We start from the raw sequence: 23385 nt of genomic DNA on the forward strand, positions 1-23385 counted from the left end.
TCGAAGATCGCACGAATAGAAAATTTGTAATCCTCGATTGGCATAATCGACACTATCCGATCATAATTTTTTTATCTCTCGGGTAAACATAGAAGGTCAAAAAATTAGAACTCCGGCGATATCGAAGATTGGAAATTTGGAACTTGGACGATTTGAAGATATTTCAAAATTAGGATATTTGGAACTTCGAGCGCATCGAAACTGGAATATTTGGAAATTCGGAAATTTAGAAGTTCGACAATTTGAAAATTTGAAAGTTATTATTAGAAAGTTAAAATTGAGTGTTAAAAAATTTGAAAATGTCGATGCGATTAACCTCGATATTCTTCTATATATCTGTTGATTTTTTCGTTCACAATGTAACAAACCGAAGAACCGTAGAATTTCAATTTGAAAAAGATATCAAAAAACATTTACCATGTGAAGAAACATAGTGAAACAAAGTATGGTTCACTGAACGGTTGATTCGCTTTTACTCGAGTGCTATGCGAGAAAATGATGGATAAAAAAGAGAATTGCGTAAAACACAGAGAATTGTACAAGTCGAAGATAAGTAAATGATGTGATGTTGGAACAATAAAATTGCCGATTGAATGATCATTGCGAGTACCGTGTGAATTACGATGAAACCAACTTTATCATGATTCACACACGGTATACGAACTTTTCAATTAATCCTATTAAATTTAATCACGCAAGACAAGCTGTTAATCAATTCACGTGTCAAGTATCATCGAGAACTAAAGTTTGTCTCTGTTTCTTTGTTTCTAAAGTCCTTTAAATTTAAATTCGTTAAGTCGTTAGTATATTTCCATATAGCTTTTACCCCATCAAATTTATTTTTTCTTAAATAGTAACATTTATTTTGTAAAATCTGTAAAACTAAAGCTACATATTACTCATTTTCCAACGTCTCTTTTCTACCATCGATTAATTAATGGTAAATCAATTTATATCAAATTTGTTAAATCAATTTCTATAACAATTAGTAATTAATATTAAAAGTCGAATAAATTAACGAGCCCCATTAGATAAATTCGTTCATTTCGTCGATAATGGAACGATTATTTCAAATTGTTTCATCGTTCGACTTTGAAAACCACTCAAGGAACTATCAGTTACACGATATCTGACTAACGCTTCGACGGATGGATAATCAACATTTGATTCACATGATCATTGTTTTTCCAGTTCACATATCATTAGCCGAATTCAATACCACGGTAAACCTGTGATACTAAAAATTACGTAATAATTTCTATTTTATAATCATTCTTTCCTACCTGAAAGAAATCGATCTTTCGTATATCATAAATCCCAATGTACGCAGCAAAGCAACTTAGAATTATACTTTTTTCTTTTCCTTGCTAAACAATTCATACTCAATTAATATTCCTGATCAATTAACCAGCCTAGCTGTCTGCTTATTATTGTATCTCTTCCAATCTGTACTATACTATACAAACAACACTGTAAATTACCATACGTAACATGGTGAAACACAGGAAATTCACAAATTCTCACTCCAAATACTCCGCAACTGCACCTCGTAATATCACTCAAATTTCCATGAGTCACCAACAGGCGAATTAAGTTAGTTAACCAAACACAGTTTGGGGAAACATATCAAACCATGCAACAACGTCGCAACGTTCTCGGCAGGTACACTCACCTGCGCGTCACCAGTTTATGTCTCTCGCTTTCCGGTCGCGTATACGTGTCGCGACAAAGCGACGAGGGAGAAGGAAGATTGCGATGGTAGTGAGAAGAGCGAGAAGGGAAAAAAGCGTGCAAACGAGTCACGAGAAAACCCAACGGTCGCGGTGAAGCAGGAGAAGCGGCTCTTTGGAATCGTAAAATCCCCGCAGTTCTCCAGTGACGTCTTCGACTTCGGCGTTGCTGTCGACGGGACGATCCACGGGAACCAAAGTCATCGTCCAATAGCCGCACACACGACGCTGGTGGGGCTCCGCTTTCGTTTGCACACGCTATAAAGCCCCGCTAATTGTCCACGCGGCGAACAGTCGGTGCGTGCCCCCTTTTAAACGACGATGTAGCGCGGCGTCCGAAAAATCGAGGATCCGTGCACCCAAGATCATTGTGACGATCGAGATCGAGCACGTGTCCTGGACTTGGATCACAGGATCACGAGAGTCGTTGCGATCCGCGATTTTTGTTGTTATTTTTCCAATTTCCGTTTTATCCTGTTGAAACAGTGAAAAGACATCCGGAAGAAGAAGAAGAAGAAGAAGAAGAAAAGAGTAAAGTTTGTTCGAAATCGACTTATCGAGTCGGACAAAAGTGAAGAAGCTAGATTTCATTTTATTTCTGTGACTTCTGCAGAGAGTTTCTCGTTTTAGAAACAAAACCACGACGAGATTTGTGATACGCCGAGTGAAGTTTCGCGTTGCTCTCGGACGATCGTGGAAAAGGTAAACGTTTGTTTGCACCGATCATTCGTATCGATGTGTCGCGTGAGACTTGAATTTTGGTACAGTGGTTCGTCGTGAAAGTATTTGAACGCTGGTCGTAAAAGGCTTTGGTGCATAATGTATGTTATCTGTTACACGAAACATTATGAAGCATATCGGGAAACACTTGTTCGATATAAGCGTACCTGTGTTATCTTAGCCGTGTCTCATTACGGTGATAATTAAACTTCAAAATGTTTCGCCTAACACACATATTATAATATCTACTATATCCATAAAGGACTTCTATAAGTATTTCAGCATTTAGCATAGATAACTTACGTATCTTTATTGTATGCGTTACATAAAATATTTAAAAATTTCTTTAGTATCGGAATGAGACATGACTATTGTAGGTCAGTCAAATTTTTAGTCAATCTGAAAACTCATATAGGAACTACTGTGATATTCATTGATCGCGAACATAATACACATGATATATTTACAAAATGTTTGCACAAATATTCAGATATTTTCACGTGAGCTACTGTATATTTGCTATTTCGCGAAGAAGGAAAAATAATGAAGTTCTTTCATTGCTCCAATCGTGTTTTATCTTTCATTAACACTTGCGTCGATAACCTACTTAGATGACCAAATTTCCCTCGTTGAAGATAACAACTAAAAGTTTGGTATTTGCTTCGATCAAGTTACATACATACCATTTCTTCGTGATTACTCGGTCTCTTTACTTCTTCTCACTTTCACGACCAATTTAATTAAAATCCGAGCCAATGACTGCTATAACACTGCTATAATATAATAATATATGGCTCTATAATTGATCGAGATTTTGATTTGTTAAATAAACAATTTTGTCCTTATTAGTTCTTTAAAATGTCTTCGTGATGTGACAGTCAGTGTATTTGTGTTGACCCTTAATATACTGATGTGCAGTGACTTTCACGTCTACATTTATTTAGTTCATATATTTTACTAATTATTAGAAACATACTGCAGACAATGTAGTAGAGCCTCTCTTTTCTGAAATAATAGGAAGACGAAATTTCATTTATCCAAATACAGTTTAAGAGTAATCGACAGATTCTTTAAATATTTATGAATCCATAATCAGATAATTTTTTCAACGTAAATAACTACACAGAGTTACGTTCCTTATCGTACTTCGAATCATCGGAGTTCTTCTACGAGTGCCACGAGTGCTTCGGCATGAGAAGATATCTTTTCATTAGCTTTTTCGTCTGCTGTTTTCATTTATATAAAATCGCCATTATTATCGTCTACGTGAAACATTTCATTACATCAGAATACTTACGGCTTTTCTACATTTGCCAACATCCGAGGAATCTACCTGCTTTGAAGAATTTTCAATTATGTTTTTCTTCCTTTAATGTCTGTGATTCTGGCTTCTCCAATATCGTGTATTTTTGCTAATTTTGTTGCGCTTACATCACTTTCCAGTTTTCTCGTTTACATCGTATTTTCCTGCGATAGTTAGAACGCTTCCTAGTTTCATACCAAATTCGTATAATCACAATTCAATGAATCAAATCAAGGAAAGAGTACATTGTGTATGAACACTGACGACATACGTATGTACACATTTGAAACGGAAAAGGGCATTCGTTACGAAGAAATATTGTGTTTGAATAATAGAACGTTCGGATATTAGGCTATTTGGATAATACCGTGATATACATTTGCTACATCCATTTCGGTGTACCAATTAGGAATAAAAACATTAAAAAAACAAGTTGAAATGATTTGTACAAGAAATAGAAAAATTACCACGGTATCTTAGAATGTTTTAGTATATTACGTACATCATTTTGCTTCTTTTGTTTATTTTTTCAGTAAGTGAAACACAGCGTCTGTGCCAGAATAACTAAGAGTAAGTTAGACGTTTCTGAGAAACTGTGACTAACTCCGAGTACAACATACGATAGAATGGTAATAATAGTGAAACTTATATACTAGGTAAACATTTCTAGTAGGCACTATTATGACAAAAATATAACAGTACAAAGTAACTTAGGAGTAACAGAATCATAAAGTTCTTTAAGGACCCTTTGTGAAGAAACGTCGATGATGGCATAAATATTGGTATGCTGAGAGTTGAAGGATAGACGTCTATAGAATTTTGATAGTATCTGTCAGATATCTGTATCTCGTTGAAGATCAACAGCATCGGAGATTTCCTAGAACTCTGGCTCATTTAACAGCTAATTATTTTAAAGAAGGTTAGACAGAAGAAATATGATAAATCCATTTATGTTGATTTTCTAATTATAGCGTTACTTGATGATTAAGGATAAGGTTGAAGAGGAATAAACTTACTAGATCAAAGTCCTTTAAAGCTTGCTTATTCTTTCGAAGATAACTAACAAATCCGCAAAACTTTGTAGAAAGCTGTTTAATCACAAAGTTAAATAGATCTTTGAAATAGAAAATTTGCCAGCTGTGTATTCAATCTTAACGCTAGAAACTAGCAAATCAGACAAAATCACTGACATCGGATTTGTTGTTTTTGGAATTTCTAAAAATATACAAGTGTTTTCATAGCATCACTTAGTGTTCATCGATAGTGTTCACTTTTATTGGAACAGAAACGCGACTATATATACTTATCCATTATCGTGATATTTATCGAGACTATGTATAACATATTTAGATGGGTATCAAAAGGTCGGACGTTTTAATGATAAAATTATGTTTTTCTAAAGAACGTAAACTTAGAAAACTGCCTTCTTCTCTATGAACTTGGTATGTTTAAATGCCACGATCGACTAACAAAGCACTGTACTACAAAATACCAATCGGTGCCGATCAGTGAGAGGTAAACTCACTATTCTAGAACAGGTGGTCAAACACTGCAATTAAGCAACAAGAATAGGACAACCGTGACTCATATAGTCTTTCAGAAGCCAAAATGATTAACTCTTTGTACACTAGTTCTTGCGCATTATCCTGGCACACGGCGTTAGCGTTCAATTTTTCTAGAAGAGAAATTACTTCCATAAGCTCAATTTGTCGCAAAAAAGAACGCCGTAAACAATCATAAATTCCAAGATGAATAAGAAAAAAATAATTCCAATGTTGTCGCTGGACCATGGACTTTTATCATATAAAGCGATAATTAATCTAACTTACTCATTGTGTATTACAACAAATTTTTATTTCATTCGTTGCTTATTATGCAAAAGCTTATTCGCGTTAAATATGGTAGAACTCGATTAATTAATCGAACTTTTACCGATTTGAAGCACTCACTTGAACGTGAGCTCGTATCACGCGAACGAAAAATGATGAGTAGCGAAGAAAATTGGTGAACTCTTGTTATATGAATTCCAATCGATCCATATAAATTGTCCGTCAGGAAAATCAGATAATTGGGATTGCAATCTTAAATAAAATTTCTGTTTCTATCGACTACAATAAGTGTTTTAATGTATCATATTAAGAAACAATTAACTCGATAACGCCATTATAAATAAATAAATAGAACGATAATTCCTCGAAAACGATGGTATTCCAATATTAATAACAGATTTCTTTCCTTTCTTTTCTTCGTTTTGCCTTACGACCAAGAAGAACACCAATCAATAGGAAGACTTACGGTTGGAAGTGAAACCAAACGATCGTTCCACTTTGTATTGTTACGAGTCTGTAAGTTTGACTTTGTAGTTTGTGCGAGTTCCGCGAGATCAAAACGCTATGCTGTATCTCGTGTGCATCGAATGAATTTCAATGGCTCGATCGCGATCACGATCGCTTTCCCTGATCGATTCGAAGGCGAGAAAACTGGCCCCGCAGGGAAAAATCACGTATGCAAACTATATGTATCCATGCTAGCCATGATCGCTCTTATTAATTAGTTCTGGGATGTAATAGTTGTTCAAGGTGCGCACTTTTGTGTAACCGGTTACCGAGAACGTTTGACACTCGAGTTATGACGATCGTTACAAGCCTCCATTTTCATTGGTGCGTCGGTGGACGAGTTATTGCTACTCTGCTATGCGTTTTCAATCGGGAAAGGTCGGTTTTGAAGCTGTGTTCAATATTCACGCGTAGCTTTTGCTGGAGCATACGTTTCTCATTAATTTCACGGATCGATTACTTTGGGGAGGTTTCTTACATTTTTTAATCGTAAAATTATTGGTTGTAAGATTTTTTTGATATACCATATTCTAAGGGATCTCGCTTTTTTAATGTTGTAACAATTTTCTAGAAATTGCAATGTAATTCTTAATCGAATTTTTGAGCCAGAATTATTTAAAATCATTATATCTAGCAATGCACGAGAAATATCGCAATACTTGTTTCATATAAGTTATTATATATACACACAGACAAATTATTTACATGCACAAATATCGCTTGCATTTTTTTGTCAGAATAAGGACGGTACCTGATGGGAAAATTCGTATTAATTTAGGTGGTCCTGGCTTAACGTTAGGGATAAACACGTGTTCGTTTTATTGCACGCTTTACGCACAATCCGGAAATCAATGCTAACTTAGTCGATCGTTGTTCAAAGCGAACAATTTATCACAACTGACTAGTTGCTACGTAGGAATGTGTTTATTCAGTATTTTTGTTAAGGAAAATGTATTTTTAGTGTTGTATACTTCATGTATATACAGATGCAGCTACGACTCGGATAATTACTGATTAATGATAGCAATCTGCTATAATTGACTAATACTTACTATAATACGTTTACCTATTTTGCATACAATTTCTTTTATCTTTTTTTTTTTTTTTTTACTATGAGCAAATGGTGTTGGATCGAACGCATTATCTATCTTTTTCAAATTTTCTTATTTTATATTTTATGTTTTTATTTTATAGCTTCCTTGAAAATTCTATGAAAATTAGGATTTTTAATGATTCGAAGATTAGAAAATTCGAAGATCGTGAGATTAGAAGATTCGAAAATTCAGACTGAACAATTTGGAGATTTGCAACCTTGTGAATTAAAAGATCCAGAATTTGTTAGACTTATTAAAAAATGGTGTATTCAAAAATAGCATATTCCCTTTCGAAGACATTTTTCTCAATTTATCCTATTGGAAAGTACAAACTTCATATATCACTTGAATCTCGATTAGAATCTCAATTAAAGTAGTCATCATTCCACACAATCATTATCGCCAAAAATGCCATTCAATTTGTGGTAGAAAAATTCTTTTCTCGTGTCCATCGACATACCGTTGTAACGTAAAGTGCGTTACAGTATACGCGAAATAATTTATGCAAATGTTACCAAGCCCCTAGAAAATAACAGTTATGTCACGGATTGGTCACTTCCGGTTCTCTCGTCATTAATACTCTTTTTTTTATCTAAGTTCGTGGTAATCGCAACGAACATCAATTACACAGAACCGTAATAAATAACCATCTACACTTATGAAACATCTATGTAAGGACTGTTTTAAATGTTTTACATATGCGCTACGTCGGTGATTAATCGAACGCGATCATCTCGTAGATTTCGTGAAAGATCAAATCTAACCGCAATTATCTTACAAAAAATGTCATTAAATTAATAATATTTTAAACGAACTTAATTCTACGAGAAATTTCATTGAACGCCAGTAAATTAACGATATTTAAATAATAAATAATATTTCATCAAATAAAGAAATAATTAATCACTTAAAACTTGCAGGAACGATTTTATAATCGATTTAATCATCGATCTATTTTCGAAATGATTTGCAAGATTGAGATCTGAATCGTGTAAATTGCACGGTGTAAATATCATATCGTGTTGTACGATGGTTGAAAAAAAGCGAGTTTGTGCAAAAGGGGATTTCTCTTTGGGGTATGAAAGGTTTCTTAGAAGACGAAGGTGGTTGGGAAAGAGTTTAATTGGCGGAAAATTAAGGATTCAATTATCAAAGAGAGCAAAAGCTTTCGCGCGTATATTTTATATTGAAAATGATTGCTCTTGATTCAACGTTTATAACGTTAGCCTTCGTGAAGTAAAAGTAAAATGGCGTTCGCTAACGGTGTCGAATTTTTTCTTAACGATTCTAGTTGAATAATATCACGAATTTGTCGGGATTATTGTAACAATAATTTTACTTACTTGTTTTAATTATCCAGTAATTAACTGTAGTAATCGTTCACTGATAGAATCAAATTTTTATCGAAAATTTTATTTAAACAAGATTCAAAGATTAATACAAATTACTATGGAGCTACAATAATTTCGTTTACTTCTTTCATAAGCACACAATCTTTACGATAAATATCTTCCTTGATAATTTTATTTATGTAATACCTACTTGGATTTTTTAATAATTAACTATAATTGCTTTTTTATTGGTGCTTGTTTCTTAACTGAATAATCTTTAAAAAAAAAAAGGCAACAATCGTGTGACATTCTGCACAGTGTCAAAATAAGCAGGAACCGGAGGTATGGTGCTCTATTATTTAAAATTTTCATTAATTGTCTTTAGAATTAATTATTATTTACACATTACGCACGATACATTTTGTGTATTTCATGATCATTTCTTCTAAACAAACTCTTCTATTCCAATGACAATTTACATCTGATTACATTACATTTTTATTTAACAATCCTCACGTCTCAAAAATATTATCTTCCTATTTGCAAAAAGGATCTAATAAGAAGCAAATTATTTAAAGGACACTCCAGTTAGAACGTACAAGTGACAGCAATAAGCCTTCGATAGTATCCTCCATTTTGCAATAACCTTGCAAAAATGTTCAAGGATCTTTCCTTTTCTCTTCCTCTCTAGCAAATTCAAATCACTTTTTCCAGTACACTCTGTATCACCTTGAGTTAGCCTTTACCTAAGATTATATCGTGTCAAAAAGTAGCATGGCAATATATCTAGACAATACAAACATCTACTTCCTTTCATCTCGACTTTAGATTTCATCTTCTTCATCTTGATTTCAACAATGTGGTTCACCTCACCTTGAACCCGTTTAAGAAAATTTAGCGAAGAAGAGATTTCTCCGCTTAATAAGAGAAACATCATAACACGTTGATAAACATGAGAAATTATCCGGCTAAATGTAACAAAGAGATAGACATAAGAGAACTTGCTACTAAAACAACAGTCGCTCACGTGAAAGTACTCGGGCACTTAAACAAACCTTTGGTGATTTTTATACGAGACACTTTGAGATTTCATTGACACTGAAGTGAGACACGATCGTCGTAATTACATTGAGAAAATTTGAAACAGATCTAAACGTGTATATAGAAATTTCATATATTTATTGGAAACATATATTATTGTTATTTTATATATAAAAATTACCAGAGTATTTGAGCAGTCAATTATTCGCTAAATTAATAAGAATAATAAGCCACGATGTACGTAGTAAAATCATCATCATGTGTTATATACATATTAATTTTTCATTTAACATATATATTTGCGAAATATATATACATTGTCTCATGTATATATATCTTCAATATACAATCTCAGATTGATTCCAAATTTTACTATTATAATCTCGATAATCGTATCTCGTTAGAGTGCTAACGAAGTTATAGAACGTTTCGTGATATGAAAGTGTTCGAGTACTTCCGTGAGCCACTGTATATCATAAGATCGATCACCTTGATCGTTTATCGATCTGTATTCCTAAAACACATAAAAAGGTATGAACGCATTGCAACACGAATTTATTCGGCGACCTAATAAGACCCCATTCACCTTGAACTTAGTTTCCTCGTAACGTGTAATTTGAGTTAAGTAGGTGATCGAGGATCATTGATTCGCAGATATCGAGATAATGACAGTCATGGTGGAGTCCGTAAAAGCCGAGGAGGGCGAACGTCCGAAGATCGAAACCTTCGACGACATACTACCGTACGTTGGCGAGGCCAGCCGCTACCAATGGTTCCTTTTCATCATGCTCCTTCACCTTCGTCTACGCGTTCCTCTACTTCACGCAGTTCTTCATCACGCTATTGCCAGCTGAACACTGGTGTACCGTTCTGGAACTCGAACGATGGAACCTCACAGACAAACAAAAGTAAGTGACACTTCATGTGCAATTTGTCTTATTTGAATTATTGAGTTATACGTAACGAACGATCCTACATAGTTTCTTTATGTTCGAATTTACCCTGTTACGCGATAGACATTTTCAGCTCGGGCAGATCGAAATGGTCAATAATCATGTTGATCGTATAACAAATCAATACATGTTTTCATTAAAGACGTTCCTTTCGATGTCTAGAATTAACCACCTTCTATAGGAGACAATTTATATGCATATGTACATATCTGTTCAAGTCACGTGCACGTAGTTTAAACCAGGCTTCTCGAAAGCCTGTTTGTTTTCCATGCAGATCGCAATAAATATTCTCGACGACAGAATCTTCCACTTGCACGGAGATTTCCATTTTCTCAGCTGTGATAGCGTATCGCATCGCGACAATTTGTTTCTTTAAAACCACAATATAATATCTGATAACTTGCACGAAACAACTGTGTTTATTGAATCAGAAAAACCCAAGTATCGCGTTGTATATGTAAATGCATATGTAAATATCGTGTCGTACGGGAGTGGGGGAGATACCTGTAACCAGTTTGCGACGAGATAAAAATAGTTGGAAATCGCGATTCCATAGTTATACTATTATCAACGTCTTTTTCACGTGTTCTATTTCAAGAACGTAAGGAATTACTTGTGAAAGGATAGGAAGTCTGGATGGCACGATTCCAACGAATCGTGTTACCATTCTTGACGACGCATGCGAGATCTGGTTTTCTACGATGCGTCAACGAGGAAAATCGTTCGTTACGCTTGTTTTCCATTGAATCACCCTGGCCAAGGCGAAACTATCGCTTTGTAGATCGACGATTTCTTAGCGTTCCGGGGGCCCGCCGGAAACCAGTTTGGTCGACGACCTCCGGCAGATTCTAGACGTTCACGTGTTCCGCGAACTGATCGGCTAGGAAATTCTTTTTCGTTTCGCATAATTTTTCGAATCTCCCCGCGTACCGTTTATTTGTCTGGAAATAGACTCACCGATACGTGCAGCGATCGGTAATTAAATCCCAACACAATTCGAATGCCTCGGAGTGCAACAGATACGGGACGATCGTCCTTCCAGCTCTTGCCTTTGTTCCTATTTTTACGGTCATTGTCTCTTTTCCTCTTTTATATTTTGTGCTTTTGTATTCCTGTTGTTTTATTTTTTCACCTTTCCCATTTTTGATTTTTTTTTTTTTTTTTTGAAAAAGCAGATTTATAAATAATAAATAGGCCGCGGATTTTTATGCGAATTTTATTTTTACAGAAAATTTAAAAATGCGAAAATGTAAACACTATTAAAGATAATGTGTTACTACTGTTACTGATATCGTCGTTATTCTTTATTAGAGAAATTATTATAGATTTTTATATTGTTATGTATATTACTTTTGTCACATTTTTTATTTAAACAGGATTCGAATTAAGTTTCAAGGAATTGGACTAATTTAAGATTAGGATTAAAAACTATGCACTTTTGAGTAGAAATTTCATCTTAGTTTTCCAATTTCTCTCCCTCTCTCTACCATTTGCTGTCATTTTTCCTTGGTTATTTAAAAAAAGATAAGAAAATCAAAGGAAAATTAGTATTCTTAAAAATACTTCTTGCAAATTTCATCATCGTTAATGTAACGTATTCTTGTTTTATGTAGGATTGCACTATCGATCCCTCCAGCGTCGAGTGAGGAATTGCTGGCGGAAGGTGCGACTTCGTTTTCGCGATGTAACACGTACAATGTGAACTATACCGACATATTGGAGAGTGGTATCAGAGAGGCAGACCCATCCTGGCCAATAAAACCATGCCAATATGGATGGACGAGTTCGCTGTGGAGTGCCGAAGCGTGCAGACGTGTCTCTAGTGCCCAGCGTAGTTCGAAAACAACACGTGTCGCCCAACTGTCGAAAGAGAACGCAGCTAAGTGTCCCTTACCCTCTAGGGAGAAGAAAATCCCACGCACCTAACCCCAACCCGAATACTAGCCTCACAGCCTCACGACTAGTTGTTCATTCCGAATTAACTAGCTCGATGATGGCCCAGCAACCGCGACCAGGCTCTCCGGAGCAGACTCGCAGCTACCCCGTGCTACCCCCCCCCCGTGGCAGAAGTGCAGCAGAACTCTCCGCACTAACGACGCTAACACTACAAAGAAAAGGAAAATAGAACCAGCAACGCAAATAAACACACACAACAGGTTCGCCGTATTGGAATCCTCAAACGACGCCATGGAAATCGTAGAACCGCCACCAAACCAACATTCACAGAGAATCCCCCCTCCCCCACCAATATTTGTAGACGACGTCATTGACATACAGACAATGACCAAGTCCCTAGAGAGAGATATCAGCAAGGAGGAATATAACCTTAAGATAAGCAACAACAAGGTGAAAATACTACCGACGAACCCAGAAGCTTACAGAAAACTCACCAAGACACTCAGGACCCTGAACGCCAACTTCCACACCTACCAACTCAAACAGGAAAGGCCTTTCCGGGTGGTCCTACGAAACATACACCACTCAGCAGACATAGACGAACTAAAAAACGAACTCTCAAAACTTGGCCACGAAGTCATCAACGTAAGTAACATAAGGCATAGAGTCTCGAAAGACCCGTTATCCTTATTCTTCCTAGACATTAAACAAAAACCGAATAATAAGGAAATATACAGCGTCAGTCGAATAATGAACGCGATAGTAAAGATCGAACCACCACTCGTGAAAAAAGAAATAGTGCAGTGCAAAAGGTGCCAAAGGTACGGTCATACGCAGAAATACTGCAACCATACTTTCCGCTGCGTTAAATGCGCAGGCTCTCACTCCACTGACCAGTGCGCCAAATCACCGGAAACCCCAGCGAAATGCATCCACTGCCAAGGGAACCACCCTGCCAACTACAAAGGCTGCCCAGCATATAAAACACTATACACGAACAGGTACCCTAAGCTCAGAGCAAAAGAGGTATCCAACCAAACAACCAGCCCGCCGAAATTCTCGACTACCCCAACCCCCTCAACCAACCAAACACCCAGTCCTACCAATTTCATCTCCACCTCAACCTCCTATGCCCAAGCAGTACAAGGCATCCAAAATATCCCGAACAGCCAAAGGAACCTTCCCCAAAACAGTGTCCCCAACCCACCAAACGCAGACAACTCCTCAAGGCTCGAAAAGCTAATAGAGAAACAATCGGAGCAAATAAATCACTTGCTATCGCTACTAACACTCATCGTGGAAAAATTAGCACGCCCCGACTCAAAATAAAACCAAGGCGCATAGCTCTCTGGAACGCCAACGGTCTAGCGCAACACAAACGTGAACTAGAACTCTTCTTAAAACACCAGCAAATCGACGTAATGCTCGTATCGGAAACCCACTTCACCGACAAGAGCTACCTGAAAATAAATGGTTACAAATTCTACTATACTCAACACCCCAGCGGAAAGGCCCACGGTGGCACCGGAATAATAATCAAAGCAAGTATTAAGCACTACGAACTCCCACCATTCCAGAAAGACTACCTCCAAGCAACAAACGTAGCAATAGAAGACTGTCATGGCTCAATCACCACCTCAGCAGTATACTGCCCTCCCAGACACTCCATCGCCAAAGAAGACTTTGATAACTTCCTGGACACCCTGGGCAACAGATTCATAGTTGGAGGAGACTATAACGCCAAGCACATCCAATGGGGCAGCAGACTGGTTACAGCAAGAGGCAAAAACCTCTTAAACAGCATAATAAACAACAACCTCAACTACCTCACCACATACGAACCCACATACTGGCCCACTGACACCAACAAAATACCCGACCTTCTCGACTTCTTCATAACTAAAAATATCCCATCAAGACACGTCCAGATCAACTCCTCGGCCGATCTCTCCTCTGATCATTCTCCCGTGATAGCAACAGTCAGTTCAACAATCATCGAGAGTACACCTAATGGCTCCATTCACAACCAACACACCAATTGGCAGCTCTTCAGAGAAGTCTTTACACACTCAACCTCAGCCTTCACCCCACTAAAAACAAAGGAAGAAATCGAAGCAGCCACGGAATACTTAAACACGAGCATAATAAACGCAATCCGCCTCTCCACACCGACAAAGCCAACCAACAGCAAACAAGAATATCCACAATTCATACTAAAAAAAATAGCAGAAAAACGTAGACTAAGAAGAGTATGGCAGACCCACAGAACACCGGAGGACAAACGAAAACTTAACAACGCAACTAGAAAGCTAACCAGAACCTTAACCAACTATAAAAACGACCTATCCGCCGTCCGCAAGGTGGATGGGCGCGAAGCCCTATAGAAAAAGCCGACCTGTTTGCAAAACACTTGTCAAAAGTATTCAAACCCCATTCCCCCCAAGCCGCCGCGGACGTTACTGAATACCTACACACCCCCTTCCAAATGTCCCCTCCTATCGAACCCTTCTCCTCTGCTGAGACTATAGAAACAATCAGTCGCCTTAACCCCAAGAAAGCAGCAGGACACGACATAATAGGCAATAGAGCAATCAAGGAACTTCCCACAAAAGGGATAGCACTCATCACATCGATTTTTAATGCTATCCTTCGCCTGGAACACTATCCTAAGGCTTGGAAAATCTCATTGATTACCCTCATCCCTAAACCCGGTAAACCGATACACGAAACCTGCTCCTATCGCCCAATCAGTCTTTTACCTACCCTGTCCAAACTATTCGAGAAGATGCTCACGAACCGACTCCTTCCAATCCTAGAGAACTTGAAAACACTCCCAGATCACCAATTCGGCTTCCGAAAACATCATTCTACAGTAGAGCAAATCCACCGCTTAACGCATACGATCAGTCAATCACTCGAAAAGAAAGAATATTGCTCAGCGGTTTTCCTAGACATCCAACAGGCATTCGATAAAGTATGGCATGAAGGGCTACTATACAAACTTAAAAAGATCCTACCCCACCCCTACTTCTCCATCCTAAAATCATACCTAACCAATAGACAATTCATGGTTAAATACCTAGACGCCACTTCCGCAACATTCCCAATAGAAGCCGGCATACCCCAAGGTAGTGTCCTCGGACCCCTACTGTACTCCATCTACACTGCCGACCTACCTATATCAAACGACATAACAATAGCGACATTTGCAGACGACACAGCGCTATTAGCTTCCCACGCAGACCCGGTAATAGCCTCATCCACTCTCCAGCGAAGTCTCGACTCCATGGAAAAGTGGTTTCACAAATGGGGCTTCAAAGTCAACGAAAAGAAATCCTCACATGTAACCTTCACGCTCCGAAAACAAACCTGCCCCCAGGTCACCATCAACAATGCAACAGTTCCTAGCAGGGACACAGTCCGATACCTGGGCATGACCCTGGACAGGAGACTAACGTGGAAGACACACATCTCAGATAAAAGGAAACAACTAAAGGACAAACTAAAAAAACTCTATTGGCTCACGGGCCGACGCTCCAAACTAAACTTACAGAATAAAATTACCCTCTACAAGACCGTAATAAAACCTGTCTGGACCTACGGAATCCAACTATGGGGAACAGCAAGTAACTCCAACATCGAAATACTCCAACGCTTTCAATCGAAAACGCTAAGATCCCTAATTGACGCACCTTGGTATGTAACCAATGAAACAATACACCGCGACCTCAAGATACCCACCGTCAAAGAGGAAATAGCAAAATATAGCAACAGATACAGCAAAAGAATCAACAAACACCGAAACCCCCTAATCACTGGACTACTCGATACGACGGACCAGATTCGCAGGCTGAAGAGGCACTACCCGCTAGACCTAAACGTTAGATTCATTTAATTATCCAAATCAAGCATATGCACTTACTTATAATACTCATAGATTATAAATTATATCTATCTATAATAAGTATTAACTTATTGTAAATAAACAGCCATGTCACTGCGCCACGCCAGAAAAATTACTGAAAATTCTCAACGCGAGAATTGATTGTAATTTCAACAAATAAATAAAAAAAAAAAAAAAAATATGGATGGACCTTTAATCACACGATGATACCATACAAATCTATAGCTGTCGAGGTAAAATCACAAGAGAAAATTATATTCTTTATATAAAGTAACTTCAAACTTTCGACACCGATTAACAAATTTTTATTTAAATTAAAACTGTTGGAACCGTCGTTCTATAAATATTTACGGTCTTTCATAAAGCTGCTGACGATAGCATATAATGCAGTCATTATAAAAGAAGTCCTTGTTGGTTGCACGAACTTAGACGTAGGTGTAATTACTTGTTATGCTGTTTGCATCTTAACAGAGCTCGTTTATAACGGAACATAAAATTAACCTTGTCATCCTTAATTATTTGTACGTCTCGGCGTATTAAATCACAAACATGAATCCGTTTATATAATATCGCATAAATCGAAAAGTGAAAGTTACAACTGTACAATAGACAGATATTTCGAATTGAACGTATAAATACGCACTTGGTAACTTCTTACGACTCAAGACATTTTTATCGAATATTTATTGTTATTATTATTATTTCTGTAGTAACTTGTGGATTCTTAGAGTAAGTGATAAGTGATGATGGTAGAGTTTAAAGTTTGATGTATTTTAATGAGTGATATTCGATAACAAAAGGACAGACTACGATATCGTCGCAAGCCGACTCACACTCCGTATCCGCTCAACTCGCACTCTGCTTCTCGACTGCCTCTCTGGCCGTTGTAGCACTCTATTGTCTATTGCTGGGCCCACCGCACACGTGTTCTACAGACGCTCGTAGCCAGGGTCACGTAGGTCTTTTCGGCAAAGCTATTTACCTGAAGGACTCGGTAATGCATTGATGGAACCGACAGCGCCTCGGCTCTCGCGACATTGTCTGTAGTTAGCTCGACATTTCCTAGGCCCTTCTTCCCGATACTACATTTCTAATTTCTATTTCTGCTATTTTATTACTAAAAAAGTCCTACTTAAATCGGGAGATACTATCTTCTACTTAACAAATTTATATTCCTTCCACTATGACAAATTCTCTAATCATATCCAAGAATTATGCAAACTACCTCTACTATTTTATTACTAAAAATATTACCAAAAGACTACATTTAACTAACCTACGACTCAGGTTTTCAATTCTGATGATATTAAAAAACTACGGAATTTATTACTCGTCCTTTCGTCGTCTTCCTTATTCTCTTCACCTTCTATCGATTTTCTAACCACGCGGTGTTTTTTCATAACTAGCCGCAATTATAAAGCATCCCCCTTTTCTGTTTCAGCTGGAATGAGTATGCGACCACGCATTCCTCGGCTCAGCAGCACAATCGGCCTTCTTCGTCGGCAGCATTCTTGGAGGCTTAATATTCGGTTACATAGCCGACCATTGTGGCAGAATTCCAGCGTTGGTTGCGTGCAACGCGGTTGTTTTTATCGCGTCTGTCGGCACTGCGTTTTGCAACAGCTTCTGGAGCTTCTGTCTGGCGAGATTAGTCGTCGGTACCTCGTTCGATAACTGCTTCAACGTGCTTTTCATTATCGGTGAGTCATCGAGAAAATTATAAGAGAGAAAAAGCTGTTGAGAATAGGAAAACTATAATTTATGACCTAATAATGAGGCGCCGGTATCGGTCCCGTTTTACGTAACGATTAACTATTTATGACGTGTTTGAATAAATGTTTATTGCCCTATGTCGGTTTGTTTTTTCTTAAGTCAAATTTTTATTCGAATTTTACGATATCAATTTTAAGATATTTAATGGTAAATGATTTTACTGAAACTTTATATTTTGGAATTATATCTCGTAATTTGAAATTTGTTGTGTAATTGTATATCTAGTTTGGTATTAAAATTACATGTGTCTAGGGATACTTTAAGATATTTTATTTTAAACGACAGGATACTTAATTCTGTATACTTTTCTGGTATGAAATTGTATCTTTCGAATGACCTATTTCCCTATGGAGAATAATCTTCGGTTATACCACGATTACTGAGGCACTCTCCGTTCGATATTGAGATGAAAGCAGTGTTCCTTTTAAAATTCTTTTTAATTCAAAACGATCTTACATTGTCGATGTTAATGATTTATAAAATCTACAAATAAGTCTGAATATTTGAAATTAGATTGGTAAAAAACGAAGAAAGGACAAACCTAAAGGAAATAAGGAAACAATATTATTATATCAAATGAAGAAACGAAATTGACGAAACATTTGGGAAGATTTCTATAACGATGTAATACAATAACGATATCACGAATTATTCTTTCAGTGATCGAATATGTCGGTCCGAAATATCGAACTCTGGTAGCGAACATGTCGTTTGGACTTTATTTCGCGGCAGCCTCGAGTCTTTTGCCTTGGATCGCATATTGGATCTCAAATTGGAGGATCCTCAGCATGGTCACCGCGTGTCCTATGGTGGTTGCGTTTGTAGGACCATGGATTGTTCCTGAAAGTGCACGGTAGTTTAATTCCAATTTCTTTTTCATTATAAAAATATAATACAAAGAAATTTCGTAAGTAAATTAGTATACGATAGTATAGTAGACATTTAATCTTACCTCGTCCTTTGGATTATTTTTGTATCTTCGTATCATCGGAAAATTCTTTAAAAATAATCCTCAAAGAAATATAAGAAATTTCTTTTACGTTAAAGTTTCTCTTAAAACATCAAAAGTCCTTTGAGACCGGACCATAAAAATTCCAAAATTATAGCTGAATTAAATTGGGTAATATTTTATCCAGCAATACATACTATCTTGGGATCGGTTATTACATCGATTCCTCTGTCTCGTAAATAAAACATAATAAAACATCTCAAGGTCAACATCTTTCTCTCGATAAGCCATCACATTTTTAGCTGTGCAAAATAAATGATTGATGCGTAACTAGACAGCTCTATTCAAATTTGCACAAAAAGTTTGTCGATACAAAAGGTTGGTGAAAGTGATGATTTTGAAAATTTCTTACAGGCTTTTATAACGTTTGCGTATTTCATATACTTCCGTAGTTGGTACATAACCAGTGGCAGGGTGGACAAAGCGATCGAGATGCTGAAAAACTTCGCTAAAGTGAACGGTAAAGAGGTGAAGCAAGAAATATTCGACGAATTTGAGAAAAGTTGCAAGGCGATGAATGAGAAGGATCAATCGCATAATCAATACACTGTCCTACATCTCTTCAAGCTGCCACGACTTGGTCGTATCACTATCATGCTCATCATTTATTGGTAAGTTAACCTTTCCAACATCAATCGAACAAACTACACAGCTAGAACTTTTTACTTGTAAATTCTCAGCAATGATTACAATATTATTTTAGAAAAAACTAAGACACCAGAGAAACTTATAATCATATACGAAAAGATATACAGGGTGGTTGGTAACTGATGGTACAAGCGGAAAGGGGGTGATTCTACGCGAAAAAAGAAGTCGAAGATATAGAATAAAAATTTTTTGTTTGAGGTTTTGTTTTCGAGAAAATCGACTTTGAATTTTCGCTCGGAAAAATTAAAAAAAAATTCTATTCTATATGTCGGGCCTAGCCACGTGTGATGTTGCCTCGGAGGTGTCGATACAATGGGACATACGTTGTATTAATAATCAAACTTCAGGCAGAAACTGCCTAGCAACGGCGTTTGGAACCTTCTCGATGCTTCCAAACGGGTATAGAAAACAAATGCAATCGTACAGCGAGAAAAATTCCACGAGGCTGGCATTCGTGTGATTGCTTTGGAGAGTGATACATCGAGCATTTTCAACAATCGTATTTTGCGCCTAAGATTAGTTTACGTTTAGTGAAGAGTTATCCCGTTGACTGTGGATTCGTTTGAACCCAAAGACATTGTTAATAGTGTTCATTAAACTTATTATTCATACAATTTATTATTCACTAATTTTATCATTCGTTAAACTTATTATTCATTAGACTTATTATTTGTTAAGCTTTGTGATAGTCCTGTATATACGTGTAAATATAATCTCGGCTTTGTGAAACAATGGCTAATTCACGTGAAGAGTTGTTACAAAATTCTAACCATAACCCGACATATATTTTCGACTTCTTTTTTCGCGTACAACACCCGCTTTCCGCTTGTATCACCAGTTACCAACCACCCTGTAGATAGGAAAGGTATTCAATTTTATACTTCCTTTACGTTTCTTATATTTTCTTTGTTTTTAATACTATCATAATTCTGAATCTTCCTACATTTCCTAAAATAAAATTAACTAAGAATATGTTCTTAACTCTCAGCCTCACGATATTCCAATTATATTATACCGTTAATTCAACCAAGTTACCTATCAGCCTCGACGCTACTTCCCTGTCTTTATAAAACCAGTATTAAAATAGACACAAATTACCATAAACTAGATACAAACTACTCGAATGAACATTAAGAGAGTATATGGGGCATTTTATGTGGGTCATTAAGAATCTGCTTAAGTATATAATTAGCATCGATAAACGTCAAACGCGAGGGAACGAGTATGCGAAGGATTAATAAACGATCTTGAAGTCCAGCGTGATTTATGTATGACTCGGCTGATTCTTTTCTAGGTTGCTGATGGTGTGGGTGTTCGACGGCCACGTTTGGAACATGAAACTTCTGGACCCCGACGTTTTCACGTCGTTCTCTTTAGCGTCCCTCACGGAACTTCCGGCCGCTGTTCTACTCGCCTTTTTCCTCGACAGATGGGGCAGACGATGGATGGGTTTCGCATCGATGTTCCTCTGTGGCATTTTCTCCTTCGTTGCCATCGCTACCCCCTCTGGTAACATTTTTTCTTTTTTTTTTTTTTTATTTCTTGATAAATGACTTGTCAATCGATATTATTCAATAAAATAGCAGGAACGTGTGAATAGCAGTGAGAAAGCGGGGGTGAATTTTATAGAAAAAATCCGATTTTATCGATCGACGGTCGTTTTAAAAAGCGCTTTTCTGAAGCTTCTCCAGTGAAAGCTTTGGGAGATTGAGAAATGAAAGCTCGTGCTTGATGCAAGAATAATGTTTTTGTTAGATAGTAAGGAGATAAGCGGTAGCGTTAGGGGATATCCGCGTTTTCAAGGACATTAAGGAGTGGAAAATAGACATTTTTTAATCCGTATTTAGAATAGAACGTTGCAGTTATAAAACAATTTACTATTTTTATTTCCTCATCTTGCAACAAAACTTTCCTTCGAATTCTCTTTTATCGTTTATAGACAACAGACTTGAACGACATAATAATATAGACCCGTATTATTTAAAATCATATTATAGAGAATTTACAATTATACAATCCGGTCATTTTACTTAGTATTAATAATAATCGAATCTTATAAAATCTTTTTATACAAATATTCCTCTTCTCTTCTTTTCTTTTTCTTTTTCGCCTTTAAATCCTATTCCATTAACGATTGACATTTATTTCTCAACGTCACATACTCGACAGGGATGACATTTAATTTTTAATTGGACCATGCGCGCATCGGGTGTATGTATCGTGCGTGGAATGCGGCGATCGTGGCATTTACATATTTCTCAACTTATTCAAGGTTCGACAATGGTTGCCATGGCGATTATAGCGCGTCTTGGGGTGAATATCGCCGCGAATATTGGTTTTCAATATGCAGCGGAAATACCGCCGACTGTGGTGAGAGCTCAGGGCGTGTTTTTAATCCATATCATCGGTTATATCGCCCACATTTTGGGACCTTACATTATTTATCTGATAAGTGAATCGAAATTTTTGTTAACGACATCGTATTTCTACGATCCGAAAATTACTCAACCTCTTTTTTAATTTACGACTAATATTATCTGTTATTGAAATACGTTTATTTAAGTTGGTTTAATTTGTAGAAAAATTATGTTCCTTGTCGGCCATGGATTCTTCTTGCGATCTTACGAATCACGGAAACAAGATAGATTTTCGATATATTTTCCTCCGTTTCGTTTTTTTGCGAAGGAAATGTAACTTTTCTATTGTTTGTAATTATTTACAGGTTTGCGATACTACACTATAGCTTCGTTTCTAAATGAAACGAATGTTTACAAAATCTCGTTATACAGGTAACATCAATGATCCTTTGTATATTGACAACTTCTTCAAATTCTGTCTTTAACCAATATTCTTTATTAATATTTAAAAGAATATTAAGTATACAGAAAATACGAAGAGGAATATTTGCGAGGACACTCTTGATTAATGTGTAAGTTATTCTGTTTTGAATTATAAATTTACATCAAAGTATACTACTATTTGTGTAATGTTATTACTGAAAATGAACTTATGGAAGTATCCATTTATTTCCCGAAAATCGAAGGGAAATTAAGGAATTAGCGGAAAGCGGAATTAATCGCTATTACTTCTAAAAGAGGTATAAAGGGAAGCGTATAAAAGGGAGAATATTTTTCATTTAATTTAGGCTGACATTGATCCATCTTTATCGCTGGTTACCCTCGGTTTGCTGTCTTTTGGACACGCCTTCCTGACGCTTGGCTTGCCAGAAACGTTGAACCAGGAATTACCAGAAACCCTACAGGAGGGTAACGACTTCGGCAAGGAACAAAGTTTCTGGTGGGTTCCGTGTATATCCTCGTAAGTATAGATTCTATAATATTCTTCCTCTGCCTTATGTCAATATAAATTTACTAATAATCGTTTATTTCAATTTGACAGGAGCAAAATGCTGAAAAAATCTTATAGAAAGAAGAAAGGCCTTTCAAATCCAGCGTTTACTGGCAGTGTTCAAAAAATGGATTGTACTAGGTTATAGTGGTTAGATTTGGCGACGGCGCGAAACTTGCCAGTAGGGTAAAACTTACCAGTGGCATGAAACTTGTCAATGGCATGAAACTTGTCAATGACATGAAACTTGTCAGTGACATGAAATTGCCAGTGGCGTGAAACTTGCCAAATTTGTTGTA

At 36.8% G+C, this 23385-nt stretch overlaps 1 pseudogene; it reads left to right on the plus strand.

Annotated features, from left to right (window-relative positions):
- Positions 1-1942: 1942 nt before the first annotated feature.
- Positions 1943-23314, plus strand: LOC126875524 (carcinine transporter-like; annotated as a pseudogene).
- Positions 23315-23385: the final 71 nt, after the last annotated feature.

Source organism: Bombus huntii, chromosome 18 (assembly GCF_024542735.1).
Source record: "Bombus huntii isolate Logan2020A chromosome 18, iyBomHunt1.1, whole genome shotgun sequence".
Taxonomy (NCBI): domain Eukaryota; kingdom Metazoa; phylum Arthropoda; class Insecta; order Hymenoptera; family Apidae; genus Bombus; species Bombus huntii.